This window comes from Barbatula barbatula, assembly GCF_947034865.1.
Source record: "Barbatula barbatula genome assembly, chromosome: 3".
NCBI classification, from domain to species: Eukaryota; Metazoa; Chordata; class Actinopteri; order Cypriniformes; family Nemacheilidae; genus Barbatula; species Barbatula barbatula.
This window is the reverse complement of record NC_136764.1, coordinates 517880-524409: the sequence shown is the minus strand read 5'-3', so window position 1 is coordinate 524409 and position 6530 is coordinate 517880.

The window sequence follows — 6530 nt, the reverse complement described above, 5'->3', positions numbered from 1 at the left end:
GATCCATCTTCCTATCATTCTGAGATAAAGAACTTTGAACAGTTGTGTGATGACAACAAATTGATTCTAAATGTAATATTAGATTAGATTAGATTAAACTTTATTGTCATTACACATATACAAGTACAGTGTAACGAAATGTAGTTTAGGTCTAACCAGAAGTGCAGTTAGCAAGTGCAGGATACACAGTGAATAAATACAGAATACAATATTAGGAAAGTATTATACAGTGGGCATGGACTATGAATATATTTTACAGTAGGAATGTTCTTTGAAAATATGACAGTACGTATGTACTATGAACAATATATACAGATGGCTATGAACATTAATGTACAGGTGGCTATGAACAGATAATAAATAATAGTGCAAGTGATTTAAGTGTGCATAAATTATAGACATTAGCTATTAAAGTTGCAGTGCAATAGGTGAGTTAATGCAGTTGTTGAAGTTACAGTACAGTGGATGAGTTATGCAGCTATTAAAGGTACGGTGCAGTATACGAGTTAATGTGGTTATTAAAGTTACAGTGCAGTAGATTAGTTAATGCAGTTAATAAAGTTGCAGTGCAGAAGATGAGTAAATGCAGATAATAAGGTTACAGTGCGGTATAGTGTTAATGCAGTTATTGAGGTTACAGTGCAATTGATGAGTAAAATTAGTTAATAGAGTTACAGTGCAGTAGATTAGTTAATGCAGTAAATAGAGTTACAGTGCAGTAGATTAGTTAATGCAGTTAATAAAGTTGCAGTGCAGAAGATGAGTAAATGCAGATAAAAAGGTTACAGTGCAGTAGATTAGTTAATGCAGTTATTGAAGTTACAGTGCAATAGATGAGTAAAATTAGTTAATAGAGTTACAGTGCAGTAGATTAGTTAATGCAGTTAATAGAGTTACAGTGCAGTAGATTAGTTAATGCAGTTAATAGAGTTACAGTGCAGTAGATTAGTTAATGCAGTTAATAGAGTTACAGTGCAATAGATGAGTAAATGCAGTTAATAGAGTTACAGTGCAGTAGATGAGTAGATGCAGTTAATAGAGTTACAGTGCAGTAGATGAGTAGATGCAGTTAATAGAGTTACAGTGCAGTAGATTAGTTAATGCAGTTAATAGAGTTACAGTGCAGTAGATTAGTTAATTGTCACAGAACGCACAACAAAGCCTCCTCCTGGTGTCATTAGGTCCCTCTCTCCTGCATACTAGGACTGCATATCCCATTATCCATGGTGCGCGTCATTCCTGATCACCTCATTATAGTTTCATCAGTCTCACCTGTGCACCCTCAACTACCCTTTATCTGGACTGCTCTGTTCTGTTCCCTTTGTGAAGTATTGTGTTGCCAAACTGCTGTCTCAGTTGGTATTGCTTGTTATGCAGTGCTTTGTCCTCATCTCGTGTATTTGACCCTGGACTTTGAACTCGTTTTTGTGAACCTTTGCTGCCTGCCTCTGTCTATTGCTGGATTGATTTTGATTCTGGATTACCCTTGACGTCTTTTGAGCTATCTTGTTCTCAGTTGGTCTTAACCTTAATAAACATCTGCAAATGGATTCGACCGTCTCCGCCTTTGTGTCACATTAATGCAGTTAATAGAGTTACAGTGCAATAGATGAGTAAATGCAGTTAATAGAGTTACAGTGCAATAGATGAGTAGATGCAGTTAATATAGTTACAGTGCAGTAGATTAGTTAATGCAGTTAATAGAGTTACAGTGCAATAGATGAGTAAATGCAGTTAATAGAGTTACAGTGCAATAGATGAGTAGATGCAGTTAATAGAGTTACAGTGCAGTAGATTAGTTAATGCAATTAATAGAGTTACAGTGCAATAGATGAGTAAATGCAGTTAATAGAGTTACAGTGCAATAGATGAGTAGATGCAGTTAATAGAGTTACAGTGCAGTAGATTAGTTAATGCAATTAATAGAGTTACAGTGCAATAGATGAGTAAATGCAGTTAATAGAGTTACAGTGCAATAGATGAGTAGATGCAGTTAATAGAGTTACAGTGCAGTAGATTAGTTAATGCAGTTATTGAAGTTAAAGTGCAGTAGATGAGTAGATGCAGTTAATATAGTTACAGTGCAGTAGATGAGTAAATGCAGTTAATAGAGTTACAGTGCAGTAGATGAGTAGATGCAGTTAATAGAGTTACAGTGCAGTAGATTAGTTAATGCAGTTAATAGAGTTACAGTGCAGTAGATGAGTAGATGCAGTTAATAGAGTTACAGTGCAATAGATGAGTAGATGCAGTTAATATAGTTACAGTGCAGTAGATTAGTTAATGCAGTTAATAGAGTTACAGTGCAGTAGATGAGTAGATGCAGTTAATAGAGTTACAGTGCAATAGATGAGTAGATGCAGTTAATATAGTTACAGTGCAGTAGATGAGTAGATGCAATTAATAGAGTTACAGTGCAATAGATGAGTAAATGAAGTTAATAGAGTTACAGTGCAATAGATGAGTAGATGCAGTTAATAGAGTTACAGTGCAGTAGATTAGTTAATGCAGTTATTGAAGTTAAAGTGCAGTAGATGAGTAGATGCAGTTAATAGAGTTACAGTGCAGTAGATGAGTAGATGCAGTTAATAGAGTTACAGTGCAATAGATGAGTAGATGCAGTTAATAGAGTTACAGTGCAGTAGATAAGTTAATGCAGTTAATAGAGTTACAGTGCAATAGATGAGTAGATGCAGTTAATAGAGTTACAGTGCAATAGATGAGTAGATGCAGTTAATAGAGTTACAGTGCAATAGATGAGTAGATGCAGTTAATAGAGTTACAGTGCAGTAGATTAGTTAATGCAGTTATGGAAGTTACAGTGCAGTAGATGAGTAGATGCAGTTAATAGAATTACAGTGCTGTAGATTAGTTAAGTTACAGTGCAATAGATGAGTAGATGCAGTTAATAGAGTTACAGTGCAGTAGATTAGTTAATGCAGTTAATAGAGTTACAGTGCAATAGATGAGTAGATGCAGTTAATATAGTTACAGTGCAGTAGATGAGTAAATGCAGTTAATAGAGTTACAGTGCAATAGATGAGTAGATGCAGTTAATAGAGTTACAGTGCAATAGATGAGTAGATGCAGTTAATAGAGTTACAGTGCAATAGATGAGTAAATGCAGTTAATAGAGTTACAGTGCAGTAGATGAGTAGATGCATTTAATGGAGTTACAGTGCAATAGATGAGTAAATGCAGTTAATAGAGTTACAGTGCAGTAGATTAGTTAATGCAGTTATTGAAGTTAAAGTGCAGTAGATGAGTAGATGCAGTTAATAGAGTTACAGTGCAGTAGATGAGTAGATGCAGTTAATAGAGTTACAGTGCAGTAGATTAGTTAATGCAATTATTGAAGTTAAAGTGCAGTAGATGAGTAGATGCAGTTAATAGAGTAACAGTGCAGTAGATGAGTAGATGCAGTTAATAGAGTTACAGTGCAGTAGATTAGTTAATGCAGTTATTGAAGTTACAGTGCAGTAGATGAGTAGATGCAGTTAATAGAGTTACAGTGCAATAGATGAGTAGATGCAGTTAATAGAGTTACAGTGCAATAGATGAGTAGATGCAGTTAATAGAGATACTGTGCAGTAGATTAGTTAATGCAGTTATTGAAGTTACAGTGCAGTAGATGAGTAGATGCAGTTAATAGAGTTACAGTGCAGTAGATGAGTAAATGCAGTTAATAGAGTTACAGTGCAATAGATGAGTAGATGCAGTTAATAGAGATACTGTGCAGTAGATTAGTTAATGCAGTTATTGAAGTTACAGTGCAGTAGATGAGTAGATGCAGTTAATAGAGTTACAGTGCAATAGATGAGTAAATGCAGTTAATAGAGTTACAGTGCAATAGATGAGTAGATGCAGTTAATATAGTTACAGTGCAGTAGATTAGTTAATGCAGTTATTGAAGTTACAGTGCAGTAGATGAGTAGATGCAGTTAATAGAGTTACAGTGCAATAGATGAGTAAATGCAGTTAATAGAGTTACAGTGCAATAGATGAGTAGATGCAGTTAATATAGTTACAGTGCAGTAGATTAGTTAATGCAATTAATAGAGTTACAGGGCAATAGATGAGTAAATGCAGTTAATAGAGTTACAGTGCAATAGATGAGTAGATGCAGTTAATAGAGTTACAGTGCAGTAGATTAGTTAATGCAGTTATTGAAGTTACAGTGCAGTAGATGAGTAGATGCAGTTAATAGAGTTACAGTGCAGTAGATGAGTTAATGCAGTTATTGAAGTTAAAGTGCAGCAGATGAGTAGATGCAGTTAATAGAGTTACAGTGCAATAGATGAGTAAATGCAGTTAATAGAGTTACAGTGCAATAGATGAGTAGATGCAGTTAATAGAGTTACAGTGCAGTAGATTAGTTAATGCAGTTAATAGAGTTACAGTGCAATAGATGAGTAGATGCAGTTAATAGAGTTACAGTGCAGTAGATTAGTTAATGCAGTTAATAGAGTTAAAGTGCAGTAGATGAGTAGATGCAGTTAATAGAGTTACAGTGCAGTAGATGAGTTAATGCAGTTATTGAAGTTAAAGTGCAGTAGATGAGTAGATGCAGTTAATAGAGTTACAGTGCAGTAGATGAGTAAATGCAGTTAATAGAGTTACAGTGCAATAGATGAGTAGATGCAGTTTATAGAGTTACAGTGCAATAGATGAGTAGATGCAGTTAATAGAGATACAGTGCAGTAGATTAGTTAATGCAGTTATTGAAGTTACAGTGCAGTAGATGAGTTAATGCAGTTATTGAAGTTAAAGTGCAGTAGATGAGTAGATGCAGTTATGAATGTCGTCCATTTGTGCAAATGAGCATTCAGCATAATATGTCCAAATGTCGACTTTGTGCCTGTCTCTATTAGAATATTGAATGGTACGGATAACGGCCAATGACTGTCCCTGTAAGCATTGATTTCCCTAGAGTATTACTGTTAACACTATTTATTATATTGTTGCTCAATGTTATTTATTGCTAGTCTTATGATATACACAGCAGTTAAACGTGAACCAGGTCTCACAGCCGGATCTGGAATGCTATTTGGTGACGTGACGTGAATGAGAGCTAACCAATACAGTCATTTTTTTATTACAGATTTAAGAGGAGTGCATGACACGAATTTAACATAATAAAGTCATTTTATTTGAAACAAGAAAACTATTCAAATTTAAATAAATTAATTATACAAAATGCACAAAAAACACACATACAGTTGAATAAGTATTTGTACTGTATTGTATTTGTTTTCAAGTTGTAGTGCCACATATACAACAAAACACAGTAATGCAAAAATACAAAATAAGGGCAATATTTAAAAAGTAGGCTATAAAATAAAACATGCCGTTACACTCGGGCTGCGTCCTAAATCGCCATCTTTATAGAATGAGTACGAGCCATGAAAGGTATATGTCCGAAAACTCAGTATGCAAAAAATAGTAGGCGAGAATTACCCGGATGGTCCACTACTTCCACCGAGATTTGTGAGTGTGGATTGGATGGACACTTACTGCATCTATCCCATGATGCCACGGGAGCTGAGCAACGATCACATTTCAAAAGTAAATCAAATAAATATAGCAGAAAACTTTAACGCGGACATCTTTTTTATGTAAGTGCCAATAAATGAATTTCTTGTGACTAAATGATGTTTTATCAACGCTCACCTGTATGTTGTTGTTAATACGTTATCACACTTGTGCGTGTTTGAATATGATCTAAAGACGGGATTATGTGCAGGAGGAGGAGAATCTAAACGTGCGTCAGTTATGCTGGATTCACACGTTTTTCCGCGTGTCAGCCTGCGTTCACAAAAAGATAAAATATTTGTATCTTCAGCTACGCATGCCGCAAAGAGCCTTGCCCGTGGAAGTTGCAGGATGTTGGATGCAACATTTCCCTTTGAAAATGAACTGGACAGACGCGACTGCCGCGTACCGTGTGAATCCGGCATTCAAGCGCGGATTAGAGCACACACTTGTCTATTTAGGGGCCTCTGATTGGCAGAGTTTCTATTTTAACGGGAAAAAAAAATAAACCGGTGATTGGATAAATGTGACATTTCAGTCCAATCAGCTGCAGGAGAATCATGTCAATCATATTATTTTACGTCACTGCTATTTCTAGACAGCATAGCCGCATAATGTCAGAAAGAAAGTACAATAGTGGGGCACAAAAACGATACACAGGTTAAAAGAACCACGTGACTAAGATAGCAGCAGGAGGACTGGCAGCTCGCGTTTGCTATCATTGGTGCGCGGGATCCTCATCATGTAATCGGTAATGACACGCATCTTATACAGGCTGGTTTGTAATTATGGCTTTGTTTTATACACAGTTAATGTAATGCACAGTGGTTTGTGTCTCAGTAAAGATTCACCGAGGTGTTTTTAGGGGTGTATTTCACGTGTACTTGTATAAAACTGAAGCTTGCGCTCTCCTGGTGTTTGCGTGACAGCTTTTACATTAGTGATGTTTCATGCAAAACCATGCTCCGTTCTGAACTAAACAGCAAGCATTAAACGGC